The following is a 23,449-nucleotide window of genomic DNA, read 5'->3' as shown; positions in this document are numbered from 1 at the left end:
AAAGTTTTTGATGATGATGATGAGGGAAAGCAAGAGAAAGAAGTTGACCATTGAGGCTGCACACTGAAGTGAGAGCCTTGACTTTTGTAGCCTCATTCCTTTTTCGCAGTCTCATTTCTTTTTTGCCTAGGCTTTTAGAGGTCTCAGCTTGGATGCTTAAAAGTTGAAAGTTGGAACTTGGAAGTTTTTCCTGGACTTGTCTTTTAAAGTTTTAACCTTCATGACTCTTCCTTGATCATTGATGTATTTGGCAACTAATGAATCATGAAGTGTCAAGTCTTTCAATGTTTGTGAATCTACATTCCGTAACTATTTATGGTTGAAGATATATTTTTGGAATGCTTAAATAATTGAACTTGCTAATAAAATTTCCTATACCTTATGTTTTTGAAAGTATGGAAAATTTTAGGGCTGTGTATGGTTCAGCCATCGGCATTTTTCCATACTTATACCTTCCATACCCGTATGGGTAATGCCGTATGGAAAAAACCATGAAGCAAGCTTAGATAGGGTAAGCCCCCCCAAAAAAAGGTTTTATGCTTGGTACGTTATGCATTCTTGATTCAACAAGAAGCAGCCTACAGTTGCTACTTCTAGTTGTGGTATAGGGCAGCCTTTATAGTATTGCAGATTGTGTCTGGTTTCATGCGCTACTTGCCAATCTTAATGTTGGTGAAACATCTTCTATTAGCATCTACACTAACAGCTAGAGTGCCTTGACTATTGCGCGCAATCTCCTGTTTCATGCTTGTACTAAGCACATAGAGGTTCACTATCATTATGTTAGGGAGACATATAGTTGTCCTACGTTCCCAACGCAGGATAACTTCGCATATCTCTTCACGAAGGCTTTACCGTGACCCAAATTTGAAGCTTAGCAAGCTTACTCTTGGTACCATCTGTTATGTGATAGTACTAACATAGGTTGCTATGTCCATCACGGATGAACATGTGCAACCATGATTTAGTTTCCAAGTGTTCTTGCGATGTTTCCAAGATACTTCAGCCATACCATGGAGGGGGATTTGTTGCCATATTTTCCTTGGTATGAGCCTTGTAGGCTAGATTTAGTCCCTTCAGGATTGTTAGTACTTTTAGTCCTATCTAGGGTTAAGACACTTAGGACACTTAGTCCTAAGATAGGCCATGTATTATATGGTTGTACTTTGTACTTTCACTTGTTATGATTCTGCAGTACACTTGAGCTGTTTTCGTCCTCTTTACACTCCACTCCCTAGTGTTGGAATAGAAATCAATGTCCTATTTGTGCCCCCATATGACGAGAGTATCGGGCCTTAACACATCTGTAGAACACATGGGTGTGATAGTGGTGCCATGTAGGAGGTGCCGCAAGGACACACAGAGGTGCCACATGGGCAGCATGTAGGCTGCTACATGGGCAGCAGGTACAGCAATGTGGGCTGTCCTAGTGTTGGAATAGAAATCAATGTCCTATTTGTGCCCCCATACGACAAGAGTATCGGGCCTTAACACATCTGTAGAACACATGGGTGTGATAGTGGTGCCATGTAGGAGGTGCCGCAAGGGCACACAGAGGTGCCACATGGGCAGCATGTAGGCTGCTACATGGGCAGCAGGTACAGCAATGTGGGCTGTCATCATAGATTTACGGATGCTACATGGGCAGATAAAAAGCCTGCCAGGTGGGTAGTAGTAGGACAATCATTTAGAAACAATCACATAGGCTGCTATGCAGGGACAACATATGTGGCATAGCAGGGCCCATGGCTATCACCACAAAACACGTTTCTAAGGTGCAACGCCTCTGAAACACGATGAAACATTTTACTGTCTTGAAAAACCTGCTGCGCCGCCATTGCCTACCCTTTTCATCTCTTCCTTTGCCCATTTCTGGCAGCCTCTCTCTCTCCCTTTCTGGCTAGCAAGTGGAGCCAGAAATTGTATGATGGTTCGTTAATGGCCTAGACTCTGGTTCTAATGATGGCAGCACATGGAGCAAGGTTTGGGAGATGCCACAGAGATTGAGTCTTGACGTTTGATTGATGACGCTTGAGTGTTGAGTCTTTGCCTATAGGCCATGACATTATGTTATGTGGATCTTGATTCTCTAGAGTCCATATATGCTCTATGTTTGTTTGGTCTTGGACTATGCTATTTTGGTTTTCCCCCATTGAGGCTTTCTCATTGAGCTGTATAATCTATTTGAACGTGTTAGAAATTAGAGTTTAGGGTCTAGAGGCTAGGCCCAATGTATGTGTGAGAGCATATTTTTATACTATGATCTACCCCCACTGTTGGGCACTGATGACGTCAGTGGGGATGTCATAGTAGCTAGTCCCTGCTATGCATGATGGAGTTTATGGTTTTCAATTTGAACATTATATGCGAAGAGGGAGATGGAGGTGTGGAAAGCATTACATGGTCTCGGTTATCCAGCTTCGTTCCGAGGGATTCTGAAACCTTGCCGGTGTCTTTGCTGCACCTTGCCGATGTCTTTGGTCTGGACACCTTCTCGAGTGCTTGGTGCGCACTTCTGATGGCTGCATCTGGGCTGACAACTGTGCCCTTGCTGCTGCCTTCTGCTGCTACTTTTAATGCCTGGGAATGCACTCCTGAAGGACAACAGTCTGCAATGCTGCTCGACAAGTGTCTACACCCCCCCACAATGGGGAGGGCTCCAATCTGGCCAACTGGCCCTGACACTCAGCCGGCCAGCCAGACCAAGCCATGGAGGCTATAAAGCCTTCTATTGGCTGCCGTATGTAGTGTCTCTGTCCAGCTCTGCAGCCCACTGTGTGGGCCCTTTTATGCAGCCCTTATGCCTCCTCCGCATGGCTTGTGTGCAGCCCCATATGTGGGCAGCTCCACAACAGTTCCACTCCGGACTGATTTGCCTTGTAGGGTGGTACATACATAAACAATCATATGCTGTCCATGTGGCAGAATGTGTGCTGCTCACATGCCAGCCTGTTCATCCCTCTTCTTTCCCCCTCTTTCTCTACAAATGTCACTCGCCCATGATCTCCTCATTTGGGGGCTTACAAACAGGGAGTTGACCTGTATTCTCTGACAGCCCCTCTCAACAAGCTGTTGTCAGCCATAGCCCAGCCCCACTTCTTAAAGCATGTGCTCCATTTGCTCCCTAGGAAGAGTGCTCAGGAACATGTCAAAGTCCCAACACCCATAGAACCATCCTGTTATGGAGCAGATGTACCCACGATAAAAACCCACAATACTTCTTCATTGATAAGGTAAAGGAGATTGCAGCCTTTGGAACCATCTTACACTCCTCCCTCATGTGAGGCCCTACACCGTAGTTTACAGGAAAAGGGAACTTTCTGCAAAACTTGGATGCCGGAATGGGAACATTCCGAGAAGGGGGAACGGGAACGTGAATGCCATGTCATATGACATGTCATCAAGTCACATGAAAATATACCAAAAAATGAAAAGAAAACCACTTGTAGCAGCTCTAAACTTTCCATTTCAGCGCCAAATTTAGTGCGGAATGTTGGAACGCCGTTTCCTAGTAACTCCCTGTCTGGGAACATTTCAGGACATTCCAGACACGTGTTAGCCCTGTGTTCAGAATGGCGTTCCAGATGTTCCGGATGTTGGAACGCTGTCTGGATGTCAGAACGCTGTTCCATGGTAACTATGCCCTGCATGCCACAATTTTGGCGACAGAGAAGTTCCATAGAGCAGGCTTTGAGTCTCATCAAAGGCATATGGCTAAGATGTGGCGTGACAGTGATGGGAGATGGATGGAGTGACACTAGGGGCCAGTCTATTCAGGGTGTCGTTGCATACTCTAGAGGGACCAGCTTTTTCTTTGACAATTCAAGAGGAAAGTTAGCCGAGACGTTGGCTAGCATTTGGATGGATGCCATTGAGTTGTGGGGGCAATATGTTATTCAGTTTGTTAACTTTGTTTCCGGTGGTGAGTACTAGGGAAGATTCTTGAAGAGAAGCACCCTCGTCTTACTTTCACTCCTTGCATGGCACAATCTATAGAAAGACATTGGTAAGTTGGATTGGATGGATCGTGCCATTGATATGGGAATTACATTCTCTTTTATCACTTATATTTTGGCTATTTTTCGCAAGATATCCCCAAAGAATCTCTTGAAGTATTCTGACACATGCTTTACTTACAATTTATCATGTTGAAGCAGCTTTTAAAGTTGAAAACTTATTTGAGGTAGCTTGTCGTTTCTTCTGAGTGGGATGGTGTGAACATAACTCTACAGGGCTCAGAAACTTGAATCCATTGTTGAATGACATCTTTTGGGATGTTGATGGCCTATTGCTTCAGGTTACAAATCTCATGATATTGAGGCTTGTTGATGGGGATAATCCTTGTATTGGCAAGGTGTATGTAGAGTTGGATAGGATGATTGAGACAATTCAAAGTCTAGATGCTTTGTATGCTTGGAGAATGGAGGAATTGAGGGCACTTACAACCTCTCGGTGGATACAATATCATTCACCTTTGGATCCTGCAACCTTTGTTTTGGATTAGAATTTCAAGGGAAGGGGTATGAAATAGATACAGAGGTGGCACAAGGATGGCAGATAGTAGGACTGAGAGAAGAGGGTTGAGAGAACTTAGAAGGGGGCTGAGAGTGGAGTGAGGGCTGAGAGAGTGGGAGAGGGTAGTGTAGGTTGGGTATGGCTGGACCAAAGGAGTGCAGAGAAAGTAGGCAAACGTGTCTGCTTCGGCGTTTTTTATAGTCCTGTGCCACACTACCAATTGGAATGCCGTTGGCTGAGCTGGAATGCATTTCGGGAATGGGGGAACATGTTTCCCCAGCATTCCAGCTCCACTCTAGACGTTCCGGTGTACCTTGGCTTCTTGGAACGGCGTTCCCCCATTCCAAAAGGGGGGACGACATTCCTTGGTAACTATGCTTCAGGATCAGGATCTTGGACATTTACACCCCAGCTTGCAAAAACTCAGAGGGGTGGTTCTCATGACAGCTCACCATATGCTTACTAGACAAGACAGGCTCTTGGATACTTGGAGGTGAATTCAACAATCTAGAGTTTAGGACAAGCTAGGGGGTGCCTCCTTTTTGGCAATCCCACCTGTAGAGCGTGATTCTTGGGAACATCTCATCTTTCACATCTGAGGTGGGGACCGGTTCACTAGACTATAGGGTAGTCTCTGGTACTCATTGGGGCAATGTCGACATGACAGATTACTAGAGCTGTTGAATCACTGCCATGTAGGTAGGCACACAGTGGCCTCACGTTAAATCACTGGCTGCTCCAACAACATGAACCTTGCATTTGGCTCCTTGAATTGAGCGACCTAGGGATCTGTAAAAGAATGTGGCAGTGCACACAGACGCAACAAGGGGATAGATGACAAATTAGGATGCTATATAAAATGTACACCTTCTTCATCTTCACAATTGAAAAGATGGAACATATATAAAACCTAATAGGGTATGTATTAGCTGAGTGGCCATTTACACCCTTTTACACCCTTCTATACCATCTGTGTGCCAATGCCAAGACCATTTGTAAATCCAGCCTGGTAGCCAAAATTTTGTGCATAATTGAGTGCAGATGAGTACGCTTGGGTCGCCTTTGCCTCACCTACAAAAGAGTATACAGTACGAACCTGTGCAATGACCTATTCACACAGTGAAAAAGTTAATCAAAGCAGTTGTAGATAGAGGAAATTGTTAACAGAATAGAATGTCTGCCTGATGAAGCAAATATATTATCCAAACAGAAAATACAGCCTCTACATCACAGGAATTATTTGTAACTAGTATCCAGAATCAGGTATGTAAAGGGGAAAATGTGACCTGATCTGCAATTACACCCGCTTGCCCATATGCATCCTGTCTTTTGGAGGAAATATTTGTGATCATGGATGTATGTAATGCTGCAACTGCAGCAATAAATGGTACTACACCTACTGTCAGAAGTGCCATTTGCCAAAGTAGCAGAAATCCAATAAGAAATCCACCAACGAATGTAGCAAGGAAGTGTATGAGATTTCCCATCTACAAAATTCCATGACTCCTATTAGAAACATTATTTAATCTGGTTTACGTAGGTGGTTTACATTTCAAAGTTCCTAGGATTTTTAAGCAAGAAAATGAATCAAACATCAATATATTCTGATGCGGGTTACTATCAAGGAATTGGATTTTCTGAGGAGTTGAAGTAACCTTGAAAAGGTCAGAATCACCCAACACAGTTTCGGCCTCTTCCTTCTAAAACTAGAAAAATTTCCACTTATATTTTGACGTTTTCAGGTTTGGAAAACTGAATTGCTGGAATGACTTGCTACTACACATCCTATGTTCTTTGGAAAACCTTCAGCCTAAACGTTCAAGTGAGGATCGAACCTTTTCACTGATGGAATCTTGTAAAAGAAATGTGTCGGAAGAAATGCTTTCAATCATTTCACCTGTCTGCAAGTTCATGTCAAAGTGTTCCATATCCTGTCTCAGTATTGCTTCCAGATATTTTGACCTTATCTTGAATACTTGTCTCTCTCCAGTGTAAGTCCAACATGATACTTCTGCAAGTAAGAGAGTATGCAAGATATCAGACTGCACTTGTCATTGAGCTGTGTACTAAAAATCCTAGTTGTTCTATTCATAAAAAATTCAGAGATTTCATGCCGTAGGTATCTGCAATTAAAAAAACGAAGAAGCAACTGTCTGTCAATTATGCATGTCCACCATATAGTCTCAATGAAACTGATCTGGTTATTATTGTACACTATTCCAACAGGGTACTCCCGTTTGCTTCTTTATCTTCTTTTTTTTGGGGAGTAATATTGTAGTTCATTCTTCTTCTTCTTCTTTTGTAGTATCATGGTGCTTTAATGGGTTGTTTTATTCTTATTTTTGCCACAACCCTACATTGCTGTGCTTGTCATCAACACGAAGATCTCCCTCTTTATTCTCTGCTCGCAGATTTTGCCACTGCCTCTCATGTTTCCTTGCATCTCTCTCTATCTTTCTCTTACTCTTTCTCTTAGTCTGCTTCTGAAATGTCCCCTTCATATCAACCCTTCAATTCATTTTGTGCCTTCATGTCCATAACTCACTCTAATAGCCTCTTCCTTTGTGTCTCCTGATCCCAGTCATACTTAAGATACAAGTAAGCCTCTCTCTCTCTCTCTCTCTCTCTCTCTCTCTCTCTCTCATTATGTTCAAGCTTTCCTCGCATAGATTAAACCTTCACACGAACAAAGCAACGGTATCTTTGTGGAAAGATGACTATGTGCCATTTGTAACATATATGAGTTGAAAGTAGGGGATATCCAACATACTTGTGATTTGATGTAACATTTAAAACACATATCATTTGAAGGGAGAGGATGCCCAACCTAGTACGTGATTTGATGTCAGGTCCACTGCGTACTTGGTGGCTAATTCAAGTCTTTTTCATAATCCAGGGCAAGTGCATGACACTATGTATAAACGAGTAAAGAGAGAGATTACACACAAGCGTAGTATTATAGATGCTTCCTCATGTCCTTTTAGAGGACTATCAACCCATGGGGCTCATTGGGCCAAAATCACTAGGTTTGATATATGACCTTTGAGGATATGTGAGTCAGGTAGAACAAAATGTTGTGGTAGCCAATCTCTTTTGTTTTGCCCAAATTGTTAGTTTTATTTAGTCAAAGAGATACAAAGCACAAAATCCCCAGTCTTTGCTGTACAAATCTTGAAAGAACAATGAACATCCCAAAGCAATATGTAAGTGTGCTAACATAGATTTGTGGCCTAAAAAGGTAAATTCAACCTACGTAAAAAGAAACCAGGCTAGAGGTGAATACGGCAACTGACTATTGTCGTAAGAGCTTTTGTTCCGAATGTCCCTAAGACCACCTAGTGCCTTCACTGTTGGAGGTGGTGGGCTTCACCCCTCGGTTGAGCTAGGGGAGCATGGTTTGTTGACGGGTGTCGCGTTGTAGGACATGTGGCATTTGGGGATATTAATCCCATCAGCATAGGAGTCCCCTTGGGGACCTTGCATATATTGGCATTTAAGACCCTCCTTTCTTCTCCCTCCAAGGACTTTTGGAGGGGAGAGAAGGCATGACGGTTGGGACCCCCTGCACTCGGTGTCTCCTAGGTTGCCACTTGGTAGTTCTACATGATATCAGGTCAAGCTGCCACTTGGCAACTCAACATGGTATCAAGTCAGACTGTGGACTGTGCAAGATTTTGGCACGGCTCCCACGTGGACGACACGTGGTAGTCGTGGGCCCTTTGGTGGCGACAGATTGACGCGATCCGTGTGGCGACGGCTCTTGATGACTTGCGTCAATCCGTCGTCGCCAAAGGGCTCGTGGCTCTTGATGACTCCTTGATGCGTGTTACTTGCCGTGGTCTTTGGCAGATTTGCTATTCGTGGTGTTTAGTGGCGGTTGGTCTTTGTTTGGTGGTCTGGTTTGGTTGTCCGTGACTAGGTTTAATCAGCCCCATTGTTTGGTTAGCTCGGGGTTTGTCCCACCGAGGGGTGTTTGAGGTGGTGGCCTTCACCCCTTGGTTGAGCTAGGGGAGCATGCTTTGTTGATGGTTGTCGCGGTGCAGGATACATGGCATTTGGGGATATTAATCCCATAAGCATAGGAGTCCCCTTGGGGACCTTGGATATATTGGCATTTGAGACCCTCCTTTTTGATCCCTCTTGGGCATAATTACCAAGGAACGGCATTCCGACGTTTGGAACGTCTAGAATGTCGTTCCAGGTAGCAAGTCGGAACCAAAATGGCCCCTGCCCAAAAAAAGGCTCTTTGAAAGTTTCAAATGGGTATTTTAGAGCTTATATAGAAAGTTAAAGTTGTAAAATGTTAGTTTCTTTCATTTCCTAGCATAGTTTTATGTCATATGATGACATGTTGTGTATGACGTAGCATTCCAATTCCAATTCCCGTTCCCCCATTCCCCCTTCTCAGAGCGTTCTTGCTTCGACACCCAAATTTTCGAACGTTCTCATTCCTTGGAAACTATGCTCCCGGGAGAGGAGGCATGACATGGATAGGAGGCGGGTGATTGGGACCCCCCGCACTCGGTGTCTCCTAGGTTGCCACTTGGCAAATCAGCATTCACCTCTTCTCAATGCTTTTGAGTTGCTCCTTTTTTTGTCGAAAGCAAGTGTACATGTAGACTTATGGCATCTAAGATTGGATGCTTATGCATACATGACTCTCCATACACTTATTTGAGCTTGCTATGTTGGAGCTATGTAGGTCACCTCCCCATCTATGAGCCCCCACATGTGGAGAGCATGGGGGAGGTCATTAGGGCAAAACTGAGAGGGTTTGTAGGGTGCCACATGGGTAGTATGGAGCCTGCCATGTGGGCAGCATATGGCGCATAACCAAGTTGCCATTGGAAGGGTTCGACCCATGGGTTTACATTTTTTATATTTGTCATCTTGTGATGCATGTCAAAGAAGATTCCTACTGGTAATTCCACCAATAGATTGCTCACCTACACTCTCCATTAAACTATCTAAAGGCACATTGATCTATTTCCCTCCTTTTGGGAGAGGCATCAATTTCTCTTGTGAGAAATTCAATTATTATGTAGGCGAAGAGGTGCAATAGCCTGATTAAGCTTTGCTTTATGTAGTCATTGGGAGCTACCTTGTGCCCTCCTTGAATGGATGTACTAGTTGGTTTTTTGCTTTCTCATAGACCTATTGGTCTCCCGTGGACATTAATACTCTCTCTCTCTCTCTCTCTCTCTCTTTGATATTGTCATTAGAGCTGATATTGTCAAGTTGGAGACTGAGAGAACTTGGACTAGACCACATGAGCCAGAGCCATTTTCTTCATTTATCTCCAGATGAACTTATAGCCAGGCCAGCATACATGGGCACACACCTATCTCACGGGCTACGTAGTATTATTGGCCAAATTCGAACCTCATCACATCAGTTGAGAATAGAGACAGGGAGATACACCCACACAGTCCCTCAGGATTGGATATGTCAGTTATGCTAGCAGGAGGAGACAGAGGAGCATTACGTATGTAGATGCACGGTATATTATGAAATTCGAGGAAGATACCACTGTCTATTCAGAAAGGGATTTGGCCCACTCCGTAGGGTGATGGAGTACAAAGATAAAAAATGCTTGGGTTTGTTTTTATCAGAGCTCAAGCGACATAGAGAGACTTTGTTGGGTGACAGACAGCCGAGACCAGCCCCACCTAGGCAAAGTACACTCAGAGACTTCTTCACTGCTAGCAGCTCAGCTAGTTTTATGCCCTCCCTGCCATCAGAAACCCTTGGTGCCACCACCACCTTATCACACACAGGCAGATTGCCACACTCTAGTGGTGTGATTTTGGATCGAGCCATCGCCATATCCAGGTCACGGAGGCCCAGGCCCCTAAGACCCCGTGCTCGGCACCCATATCTTCATTGGATCCGTGCCATCATTGCCAAACACTGGAAACGTGTGGCACCGAGTTATGAGATCCTAGAGTTGCCCATGATTGGGATTTTTGACATAAGAAGAGTGCAACCTTTTTATTGATTAGCTTTCTGCCTATGCTGATCAATTGGTACTTTTAGTAAATACTTGCTTGGCATTTCATTAGTTTTGGGTCACTTGCAGTCCCTCTGACTGTAAGTACCTTTAGTAGCTCTCAGCCTTCAGCTTATTTATTTTGTTGTTCTCTTTGATGAGACAACACTAGCAGATGTATCAACTGTTTTAGTCTCATAGGCCGTTTGGCCTTTTAGAGACATTAATATATCTATCTATCTATCTCTCTCTCTCTCTCACCAAACTAAAAAGGCTCTCCCGCTTTCTTGTCCTTGCTTGAAACCACATGTAAGTCCCTTATTCCAAGCCATAGTTTTACTCATGCTGAAAGCATTGTGGGGCTGTATCGCTTTTGTAGATATGGAGCATACGAGTTCATGCCAATTGAATTGTATATGTATTTCATGTCATTTATAAATATATAAATAGAGAGAAAATAGGGACCTTTGTTGATGTTGAAAAAATGGGGAGCTTTGTTGTATCGGCCATAGTTTTACTCATGCTCAATGCATTGTGGGGCTGTGTCACTTTTGTAGATATGGAGCATACGAGTTCATGCCAATTGAATTGTATATGTATTTCATGTCTTTTATAAATATGTAAATAGAGGGAAAATAGGGACCTTTGTTGATGTTGAAAAAATGGGGAGCTTTATTGTATTAGCCATAAGTGGAGTAGAATCCAGATCTAAATAGAGGCCATTTGGGAGTTAAAATCATTTGGAAGACTAAAGAAGTGGGATGACTATAAGGAGAAGACCTTAGATTCAAAATGTAATGGGAGCATCTCGAGCGATTGAAGTTGTTACTCTTCTTTCACTCCTAGCCATCATCTTTCACAAGCGAAATTTGTTACTTTGCTTTCATCCCTAGTCATCATCTTTGACGGTGCTTTCTTCATGAATCATAAAACCATTGATGTGGAGCATTGATACGTTTGACCCTCTAATGGTTGTTTTAAAAGGATAAATTTCTAAAATTCCAATTCACTACAACAAACCAAGTTGAGCTCTTGGGGTGAGTATTGATTGGATATTGTTACACTATATTTTTTGTTATTACGTCAGCCCCTTGTCTTATAGGGAAATATTTATGCATTGTAGATGACAAGAGAAAATTTAATGCAAGAAGATGATGGGGAATTTGAGGATCCCATCTTGGAAGGGATTGAGTCTCTTTTTAACTTCTTACATAGCATATGATGCATTAATTAAGGCAATACATGCTTGGAGTATGTTGGCAAAAAAGGTCATAGTTCACACTTGGGCTAGATAATATGCCAAGATCTACAATTACACAAAGTTTATTTTTACATTCAGAATTCAATGGGTGAACTACTTGTTCAAAAATAAGGAGTTACCTTTGATAAGATTGCTCAACAATCAGCTTGAAAAAACCAATTTGGCCAACTTGGAAAGGGAAAAAGGAACATTGTCTCTCTCCAAGCAACCCTCATTCCTTACTGCACTTTTGTAATTTTGATCTACTTCTTGAAGAAAGTGAATAAACAAACTTTGGAGCAATTGCTATACCCCTGTGATATGACCCTCTTTTCCTCGGTTTGCCACTATTTTATCCTCATGCTTTTCACAAACTTGCATAGACTTTCAATTGACAATTTCCATACCAAAGTTTTCTAGAAAGCAAAAATACAACATCCAAGTAACATCCGTTCTCCTTGGGAAGTTTTTATATTTGTGGAGGTTCTTGGATCACCTTGTGATCTAAGCTAACAATCAACATGCATTTCCTAGAACAAGTCTACAATTGATGGAATTGGTGACTGCAAGTAGCCATGAAGTATGAAAATCCACAGGAGCATAGCCACCACTGAGCTTGAGATGGAGCACTTACAGTTGTCATGTGCTTGGAAATTAGCTTTAACTGTGCAAGCATATATATGTGTGTCACGTGTGTGCACGTGTGTGTGTCCACTCACACAGCCATGCACACGGTCAACTACGAGGGGCACAATTGTCTATGGCCTACACTGACAAGCAGTAGGGCTTCTCGAGGGAATCGAACGAGCCAACTCATGGTGGAAGAATTCTCAAACCCATCCTTGGCCCCTTATTGTAACCACACATCATGTGGGTGGGGAGGCGGTGTGCTTGCTTCTCCAAAGAGTTATAGTTCGAGGGAACGGGCCCTTCCCTAGGCATCGAGAATATAAGTGCCAAGAATATAAATGCTACGAATATAAGTGTCCAGAATATAGTCTTGTGAATGGATAAGATATGCACACCATTGGTTTTGTTTATGTGAGAAGGTCCCGACTCCTCTTTTGGAGTTTTGCTATTGTCTTGTAGAATGGATAGTGCCAAGGTCTACAAAGGATCGTTTCCTCCGTGCGTGAAGATATTCAGGAAACTCTATGGCACATCGAGGAAGCCATCCAGCATTGTCAAGAACATTGTTCATTCACAAACTTTACGGGCTTCAAGAAGCTCTGCGCGCAAGAATTCAAACTAATTTCAGTTTAGACAATCACCTAACTTATCTTATGGAAAGTGGATGGGTTGCTTTTGACGGGAAATCTGGAACTGCTCTGACCAAACAATTCCATAGAGGTTGACTTATTATCTCTCTACAACTCTAGGAAGAGTTTGCATATCTTACCATGAATTCTTCAAGGTTGATCGCTGGATTAGATACTCGTTTCACATTCCTTTCGTAAACTTACTTAGATAGTTGTGGCACATAGTGCCTTGACAATCATAATGCAAGAATTAGCATCTAGTACGTGTGAAAGTTCTTCTATCTATCAATACTAAATTGCCAATTGTCCATCTCTTGCTTCATCTTCAATGTCTTCCCAGTTGGACCGGGCTTGACCAGTGGATGGTTTGGCCCTTGCTTCGAGGCTCCTTTTTCTCAACCCAACTTGGGTTGTACGGCAATCTGAGAGGGAAATAGTAAGCAAATGCAATGCCACAAAGAAAAGCAAGGAAGAGGACAAAGCCATGGAAGCTCTCACGCTCTCGGCCATCACCATAGCTGTGTTGTGCTGTTTCCAATTCGAGTTTGCGGCCTTAAGCCTAAGCATGCTGCTAATGGTGAGGAAAAACAGCCTTTCAATGCTTTCTGGCAGACTGGCAGTTCATGGCTGTTATGGCCATCCTCAACGCCTACACATTCAAAGCGACGGAGGCAGTCAATAGAGCGAGCGAGAAAAAGCGAGCGAGCCCAAAAAGGCGAGCGACAATTAATTGAAGTGGTTGGAAAATCAAGCAAGCAAAGAAAGAATCTAAGTTTTTAATAAAATAATTGCTTGAAGTACAAAGTATTCAAAAAGGTGGTTATGTGTCACAAAATTTATATTATGATGCACACAAGTTTTTTAGATGGTGCAAAAAGGCATGATATTCATCTAAATCATGCCTTGTCATTTGATTTGATATGTAACATTATGCCATTTATATTTGATAATCAAAAGATGCAAGGATGTTAAAAACTCATCTTTTGGGCCAAAACAGTCAAATGTTGACATCTTGCCAAAATATAGGGATGTGAAAATGTCCTCTTTTGGGCCAAAATAGGGAGCGCATTAACGCGCTCCCTATTTTAGCCCAAAAGAGGACATTTTCACATCCCTGTATCTTTTGATTTACAAGTCCAAATGGGGTCATGTTACATATCAAATCAAATGGCAAGGCATACTTTAGACGATTATCACATCTTTGTGCACCATCTAGTAAAATTTAATGCACCAAAAAATGAATTTGTGGCCAATTTACTGCATTGGTAAGATTAGTGGGAGGTGAGAATAAATCATTAGGGAAGGATATTTTTGCAGTAACAAAGAAACATGGGTTTTGTTCCAAGAGTGAACAGAGTTAAAAAACCTAAGCATTTACATATGCATGGAATCTAGACTAATCCATGCAAGGAGTCCTTGGAAAGATGATCTCAATTACTCTAGTGGAAAGAGAGAACTTGATTGCAGTAGGGTTTGTCTTTGATACAAACAATGACTTGGAAGTTAAACATACAAACTGTCTCATGGATAATGTGAAATTAGTGTTAATGGCTTTAAATTTATATGCATGTTTAACCTTCTGGCATTGAGGGAACATATGCACTTTTGAATAAGTTATTATTTTTTACTACTAAAATGGGGGATTTATAAATCTTTTATTGTTTTTTATCGCTCGCTTTTTTTGGCTTGCTCGCTTTTTGTCGCTCGCTTTTTGGTAATCCTCAAAGCGACGAAGTAGAGAAAGCCAAATGCGGAATAGTCAACGCCAGCATCCCAGCAGAGGAGCAGGAGCTTAGAGGGGCCAGTCCAGAGGACGATGAAGGAGTGGACAACGCTGAGGTGGACGGTCCAAGGGAGCAAGAAGAAGATGGGCAAGAGGGGGAGGACGAAGATCAAGCGAGGAAGGCCTGCGGAGCTCTACAAAAGTCAAGCTAAGTAGGACCTTGCTGAATCCCATTGCTGATGTTCAATTTCTAAACGCTTGCCAACAATCGGTGCTCGGCGTAATTGCTTGCTTACCCATCTTGTTGCTGCTTTTTGTTGTCCAAATTTTACATTGTTGGAGTAGCCCGTCATGGATATGAGAGCGTATGCTCGAGGCGCTAGAAAGAGACGTAGTCACACCGATATTCGCGAGTGCTGCAAGCTTTCGAGTGAGCTTTCCAATCTTAGAACATCGTGTCCCGCTTGCTACCATTGTGCCTATAGTAAACCTTGAAATTTTGAAGGCAGTGCAGTCTAGCACATCATGTGCTCTCTTTATAAAAGTGTCACGCCCTTCTACCAAGCCCTTTCTTGACATGCGGCCCATGCCCACCCCATTCTCTGCCAGCTCATCGCATATATATGGCTTTCTGAAGCCATGCTAATTACAATGGTGTCATTTTCTTTCTTTCTAGTAAGCAAATCTGCAGCATTTACCCTACCCTCTTCTCCACCACACTCATACTATTCTTTTGTGTTGTTTGCTTTGAGCTTATTGGAGTCGCTCTTTCCTGCACTTTCCTACACCTATGCGCTCCCTTCCCTACTTCAATGCAGAGTCAGATGTGGAAAATCTGTTGATCAGATCAGGCTCTCTTTCAAGTCGTTCAATGCGCTTCCGCATGCAGGGCTACAACAAATAACATGTTCGTAGAGAGCTGCTCACAAAAGAAGCACTATCCATGGAGGTCCGAGACCTCAGTCCATGGACAAATCATCCCAACATTCTTTGCCACCAATTTTCAAGGGTGAGAAGGCCACTGTTCTGCAATAGGATCTCAAAAGCACAGACTGTAGGTTGAAGGAATTAACTCTCAACCATTCTTCAAAGGCACCCAAGAATAGGCTAGAATTGTCGATGCAATACAGTAGCCAGAACGGCAGGACAAAGAGCATTGTGGTGAGCAAGACCAGGAAGATATTGAGAGCAAATTGACAAATTTCACTTGTAGCAACCAGGTCAATCAATTTCATGCAACATAGCGGAAGATTTGATAGGGCTTATAGATCACCCGTCACAAGCAACGAGCCAAACTGTGGAGCATGGGGTGAGCTGTTACAAAAGAATGCATTCAACCCTTGGTCACTGGTGAGCAATTCAGCCAATCCATCATGCTCGAGTGCAATGGACAGCCGACCTACGAACTCAATGAGCGATATCAATGATGGCAGCCCAGTCGAAGCAAAAACAGGAGGTCTTTGGAGATCGTTGGAGAATTCTCAAAAGCTCTGGAGCAGCTGTTTAAGTTGCGGGCTGGTTCCTAGAATGTCATAACGCCTTGGATGAAGTGACGTGTAAAGAATTGTTGGAAGGCCTGTAGGTATCGCTGTTTGTCGTGTGGAACAAGGCGTTGGAAGCTCAATAGAGGCAATGTTGTTTACGTTGCAACATATGCAACCGATCCCATGCTGTGATCCGATTTCGATCCCCTGCTGTGATCCAAAATCGCAGATGGATAAAGGGCGACTAGGAAAGCTGGCTGGTAGTGAGATCAAAGCCGGCTGATCAGAGACGAGGCAATATAGAGGGCGTTATCGATTATTGCAATCCTAACCACCTTGTGATCTCAAGCTACTGGGAGCAACGAGCGGTGCGGAGAGAGTGGCAAACAAGTAGCTGATAATCTCACCACTACGGAAAATCCGTAGCATACTTTAATTCACAAGGAACTTTGAGACGTTCTCTATATAGGAAAAGAAGAGGATTCTCTATATCATTTACTAGTTTGAAATGAACATAACTAGTAAGAGTGCAAACTAGAGAAAATGGAACACTTCCTAATTACCTTATCTAAGGAATCAATCAAAAAATTCCCTATGCAAGTCAATGCAGGGAATCATTAGAGAATTTCACCATATAGGAAAATTTTCCTAGATAGTGAAATTCATTAGTAATTCCCTACATAGTCTAACTAGGAAATATTCCATTTTTCCTAGTTTGCACACTTCCTCGTTATAGTCTAGTAAATGATATAGAGAATCCTCTTTTTCTTTGTAAGACAAACTAGGAAATGCTCCATTTTTCATAGTTTGCAAACTTCTTGGTTATGAACTAGTAAACAATATTGACAATCTTTTATTTCCCTATATAGGGAGAATGCGAAATAAGTGATTTTGTCTAAGTTATATCATTTAAGAAATGAAGCACTCATGTTTCACATTTTTATATGTAGCAATTTGAACTTTAAAGTCCCTAGAGCAATGAGCAATTGTTACTATAATTACCTTAACTTACATTATCTACACTAAGATTCAACAAAACCATCAAAAAGATTATGGAGTTCTCTTTAATATTTCTACAAATAATAAGAAGGTAAAAAGTCCATTCATTACAATATTCAAAAGAAAAAGCAAAAAAATTCTACTATAAGAAATATAAGACAATCAAAGAGAGCTAAAAGAGCTCTACATAACATCTTTGAAGACTTATTTGAATCAAGCTAAATGTCATATCAAAATCTCTATATCTTCTAAACTAAGCACATCAGATTTTTCCATGAATCTAACTTTTTGACTTTCAATAAGCCAATGCACAATGTCCCTTATCATAATGTTACTGGCTGGTTTCTTAATGTGTGTAGAGTATTGTTTGAAGCTACTCTCTATCTTTTTAAGCTTCACATATGTACTTTTTGAGAAAAAGTACATATCATGAATTGTGTGGACTCCCATGTATTTCAAAAGTATCGTCTCCATATTTTTCTTTGAAATGTCATCCACCTGAGGGCATAATAACAAAACAAGTGACAATATATTAACAAATTCGAAGCAAATGATTTAAATAATCAAGCCTAATGTAAAAGGCTGTTACATACTCTTTTATACTCGCTTGAAATCGTAGTTACCTCTATGTCTGTACCTTGAATATCTTTTAAGTTCTAATTCAAATAAAAAATTGAGATTAAAATCAAGGTATAAAGACTTCAAATCATAGAAAATAAATTCTAAATATAAGAATATCTTGCATCTCTTTCCTTGGGATTTATCACTTCTTTGCACGGTCTTCTGTTCTAAGTGATCTCTCATTTTTTCACTCACCTATGAATGATAAACAACAAGTAGTGTTAATGTCATTGGAAAGAATTATGTAAAGAATACAAGCATACAAAGTACTTGCTTTACTTTTAAAGGGTATTGCATAAATGAAAACTTTTATCTTTCTCTTTCGTTCACTTTTTTTAGACATTTCATTCGTAGAATCAATCACATTTAATATTGGATCCTAAAAATATGACAAAATTAAATTAAAACTTGTCTAAAAAGAAGATGTTGATCACAATTGAATCAAAGAAAATAGCTTCAATCATAAGCATATCTAAAAGATAAAGGCAATTCATACCTTATCTTCATTTGTAGTGATATCACCATGAAGCATCTTAGAAAATGTCATCTCATTCATATCAGCATTCGCTTCACCATAAGAATCCTGACATAAAATATTCAAGATAGATGAATTGTGAATAACTGAATGGTTAATAATACTTTTTCAAAATAGAAGACAACTCATGATTGAAACTTACACACCTGATTAGAGTGATAATACTCAAGCCCTTCGAATTTCTTCGCCATGAACTTATCTATCTACACAAAAGAACATATGATTTTATTAAAGAAAATATTTTATATTCTTTATAAAATTAAAAACATATCTTTTATTGGAAATGCTTCAACAACCTCAGATGTTGGACATCCTTGTCCATAAAATTCTCCTTCAATAGAAACTGAATTTCCAATAGACTGCCAATGAATTAAATAATCCAAGTAAGATGTCACATAAATTACACGAAAAAGTATAATTTTTTACTAAAAGTAGAGAACCATTCAAGGTATTAATATAAACATACCTTCTCTGAAATTGGATTACGTGGAGACTCGTCAATACAAGGAGTAGTTGCTTGAGGCTCCATATATCTCTAAAAAGTTTCAAATAGACATACAAAATTTTATTAAACTCTTATAGATCATTTTGAAATCCAAAGGAATGAGAACTTAGTTCAATTGGTATAACGATATTCTTAATTTTTCTTGAAAAAACATATCTTTCAAATGCGTCAACAACCTGAGATGTTGAATATCCTTGTTCATGAAATTCCTCTCTAATAGAAATAGAATCTCTAATAGACTGTTAAAGAGTTGAATAATCCAAGTAAGAGTGGTAGAAATTATGTAAATAAATACAAATTTTTACTTCATGCTAGAGAACCATTAAATGTATTGAACATACCTTCTTTGAAATTGAATTATGTGGAGACTTGTCAATACAAGGACTAGTTGCTTCAAGCTCCAGATTTCTTTGAACTTTGCTCGTTTCGTCCTTTGAAACACAATAGAATACATTGACTAGATCATATCTATATTACAAATATATAGTTTTATAAAATATCACATAATTGAAAGGCCAACTCACATTATTTACAAGGGTCCTCTTCTTCGAGTATTTTCTGCTAGACTGCTTTGAGGAGATCCACCACCTGTATATATCTTCCTCTCTCCAGCTATATTCAACTCCACTAAACTTTAGAGGCACTATCTCATGATGACACTCATGGATGATGCCTTTAATATGCTGTTGTTCTTCCTTTTTATGCCGTAGATCTATAATAGTCTCTATTCCCTCGAACCACCTTCGTACACGATGGTAGTTTTCTAAGAATAGAGAATGCTGGTCTCTAAAGCACTTTTCTAGGAGCTCTTTCCCATATAGCTTGTTCTTATCCCTACAGATTATTTTGGATGGTTTAAACACCTCATCATATGTAGGTGTAAAACTTACTCCTGAGATCGGAGGAACAGAAACTTGAGATTTATCTTGCAAAGAGAGACGCTCCTTGTTCTCTTTGAAGGACACATCCTTTGATTCATCCTTTGATTCATTAATTTTGGACTTTTTGTGTTGTTTTTGGACGAAGCCCAAAAATTCTTCCCAAATGAAAACTTTACTTTGTGAAAATATCCTTCTCAAATCAAAATTTTACTTTCTGAAAATATTCTTCCCAAATCAAAAGTTCACTTTGTGGCACTATCATATTCACATAAAAATATTATTTTTTCAATCTATACTTTTGCACCAACATGCAAGAAATTGAAATAATCCTATATTAGAAATTCTAGCTATATCTAAGTTATTTGTTAATTTAATTATTTTTAATATTTTTCCTTGATGTTTTTCCTTCCCAAATCAAAAGTTCACTTTGTGGCACTATCATATTCACATAAAAATATTATTTTTTCAATCTATACTTTTGCACCAACATGCAAGAATTTGAAATAATTCTATATTAGAAATTCTAGCTATATCTAAGTTATTTGTTAATTTAATTATTTTTAATATTTTTCCTTGACGTGATAAATTTATAAATCCATGAAAGGAGACTTAAATATTTCATGAAAATAACATTGTCACTCGCAATATGCACAAAATTTTTAAAACTTTTAATAAATAGAAAAAAGACATGATGCCATAAGACCCAAGTTTTGTATTGAACCAAAGAGGTATAATAGCAATTATAGCTATTATTATATGATTACATTGAGAGACGTTACTCTTAGCTAGAGTCTTTATATCCAAAATGATATAGATTGAACATATGTTTACAATTTAAATTGTTGCTCTTAAAGAGCCTCAATTCATGCCATCTACATAATTTGACTCCCCATTGTCTTATTGCTCAATGTCATGACAGTCCCTTGCCAAGTGCCATCTGCATAATTTGACTCCCACTTGTCTTGCCAAGCCTTGCCCCTTGGGTGCATTAACTCCCCATGATTGTCTTATTGCTCAATGCGATAGTCCCTTGCCAGGTGCCATTTGCCAGGTGCCATCTGCATTAACTCCCTATTGTCTTGCCAAGCCTTGACCCTTGGGTGACATCCAGTGCAAAATACAGGTGCCATCTGCATTAACTCCCACAAGTTATCTTGCCAAGCCTTGCCCCTTGGGCACATTGACTCCCCATTGTCTTATTGCTCAATGTGATAGTTCCTTGCCAGGTGCCATCTGCATTAACTCCCTATTGTCTTGGCAAGCCTTGACCCTTGGGTGACATCCAGTGCATATTTTGACTCTTATTTGACATAGGAGGTGATGACTCTGATTATAATTGTCTTGGATTGGCTTCTTGCCTAGTACCCAAATAAAATCCTTCAATGGACTTCAATACAAAGCTTTAATCATGGACATTCTTCATTTGCGCTGTCTCCTTCTACTTCATGGCGAGCATCCTTAAAAATTCGTGTATATACAAAATAGTTTGTTGTGGTATTTTTATTTTTCCTTCTACCTCATATCCCATGCGCTTCTTTGATTTCTTTGCCCTTGAATGCCAAGACACTATGATTGTCTCTGTCGAAACTTGAGAGACCGCTTCATCATTTGGGACCCACTCCTTCATTATACAATTAGTATACAATGTGTTGTTATCCATATTCTCCTTCCTGTCCTTTGGCTCATACCATACCGTTGTAAATGTTGTAGCTCTCCCTTGGTCATCTCTTTGCACATCAACTACTTTTGCAACCCAAAACTTCACATTCTCATATTCATCATCCGATGGCCGAACCACAACAAAACAATCGACCTCTATAGCTACTTGTGGCATAAACTCTCTCTTCTTCGATCCACAATATGGATGTGGGAGTAATGATACAAATTCATTTTCAAAGACTGGAGCTGGGCGCAAATCGTTATGAACATTTGGCCAAAACATATTGCATTCTTCCTTGACATCCTTTGAGCCTCGCATTCTCTCAAGGTCCTTTATTAAATTTCGTGTCTTGTTAATTACAGTGGTAGTGTGTTCTCTCCAAGTAGGCTTCGAATCATGATATCTCCGAAGCATTTCCTCTTTGTATGTAATAAATGCTTTTAATCCTTCTATTTCACAGTAGACCTCTCATTGAATTCTTGTATAGGAGCCCATGTTGGATACCTTTCCTTGCTGGGAATTGAAGTTAAGAGACTGTAAGGTTCTTCAGGTTCCCATTTTGTATCATGAGAATACTGTTGCCATTGCATTACGGGTTTTTCATCTTTAAAAAAAAAACGAAAGTAGTGTGGATTGGTATGACCTGTTAATGCATCACCACCCGTTTGTATGAAAGGTAGAATGAAGCTCTTCCAATCATACATTCTTTCGAGCCTCTCACATACTGTACTTTCCTTACGACCACCAACTTGCCTGCCACATCTTCTTACCAAGTCATCTATTGTCTCCACATCCTTGCATTTAAGCTCCCTTGAGATTGTGCTAAAAACCTGATCGATATCCTCATGTGTATGCCTAACATACAAAAATCCACATTCGACCTCATTGAAGATTCGATGAGCAACTAGCATGGAGCAGAATGCAAAATGAGTACATTCTTATTTTCTCGCCAGCAATTATCACCTTGTATTCTCAAAGTCGGTGGTAGGCGACCTTTTTTTGTATGTACATTGCGAATTGCCTTCATAATAGATGTTACAACTTGATTGCTATCATGTAGATGCAAGGAATCAATCCATATATCTGCAAAGAACTTAATTCCATGCACTAACACTCCACATAGATGTGTCTTTAGAAAGTGCTTTCCTTGTAATTTAGGTGGAGTGGCAACAAAACGAGGCAATGTTGTTGTATTCTGATCCATGCCATCTACAATAAGGCACATGTAGTCATCGGGATGCGAAATAGCTTGCTCCTTCCAAAATGCATATTTTTGTCTGGAATGTCGAATAAGGTCATGATGAGATTTTCGGTTTTTTTTGTATAATTCCCTTTGATTTGGACATGTTGCACTCTCAATCGCTCGCTTTAAATTATCACAGACATTGCACTTTGACATTTTTTGCCTCCTTGGGATTTTAACATATCCAAAGTTCTTCTTCCAAAGAGTATACAAAGTATGAGAAGAAACTACGGCATCCCCTCTTTGCCTTTGCTTTTCTGCGATAGAGTCAAATACTTCGAGCTTTGTCAAGCCCATTGGAAGGTGCATTTCAGTGATCGCATCACCGTTAGGGAGTTTGGTAGATATATGGGGTTGAGATAAAGCATTTTCATGTACGAAGTCTTGCAAAATTGTTGCTACCCTGACAGTTGAGATTCTTGATTTGGACCTTCCTCTATTACCGTGAATGCTAAATTTGTTGTCGCCCTTTGCCTTGGTGACTAAATTCCAATATGTACCATGGGATAATCCAGTAATATTGCGATATGCCTTATTGCAAATCCTTTTTCCATTTACGAGATGTTTTACCTTTTGTCTTGAACTTAGCCTTTTATTGCCATTCTGAAGAAAGCAAGAGAGACTTGTGAGAAGGTATTCATTTCTTTCGCTTCCTCTTCTTTGCCATACGTGTCCTCTACATTCCTTGATGTCTGCAAGATCAATGAAGCGCATACATCTTCGCTTGCAACATAGATATCCCAATGCATTTAACATGTTCTCCTCCTTCATTACTCTCTTCCTCTTTGGTTGCTT

The 23,449-nt window shown here is 40.4% G+C and overlaps 1 pseudogene; it reads right to left on the bottom strand.

Annotated features, from left to right (window-relative positions):
* The window catches only part of LOC147902158 (ABC transporter B family member 19-like), an 88,689-nt pseudogene that overhangs the window by 27,347 nt on the left and 37,893 nt on the right, over nt 1-23,449 (bottom strand).

This window comes from Dipteris shenzhenensis, chromosome 5 (assembly GCF_047967505.1).
Source record: "Dipteris shenzhenensis isolate YYH24624 ecotype China chromosome 5, Dip_SZ_1.0, whole genome shotgun sequence".
In the NCBI taxonomy this organism is placed as follows: Eukaryota; Viridiplantae; Streptophyta; class Polypodiopsida; order Gleicheniales; family Dipteridaceae; genus Dipteris; species Dipteris shenzhenensis.
The sequence above is the reverse complement of the archived record's forward strand: the minus strand, read 5'-3'. Positions and strand labels throughout refer to the sequence as shown.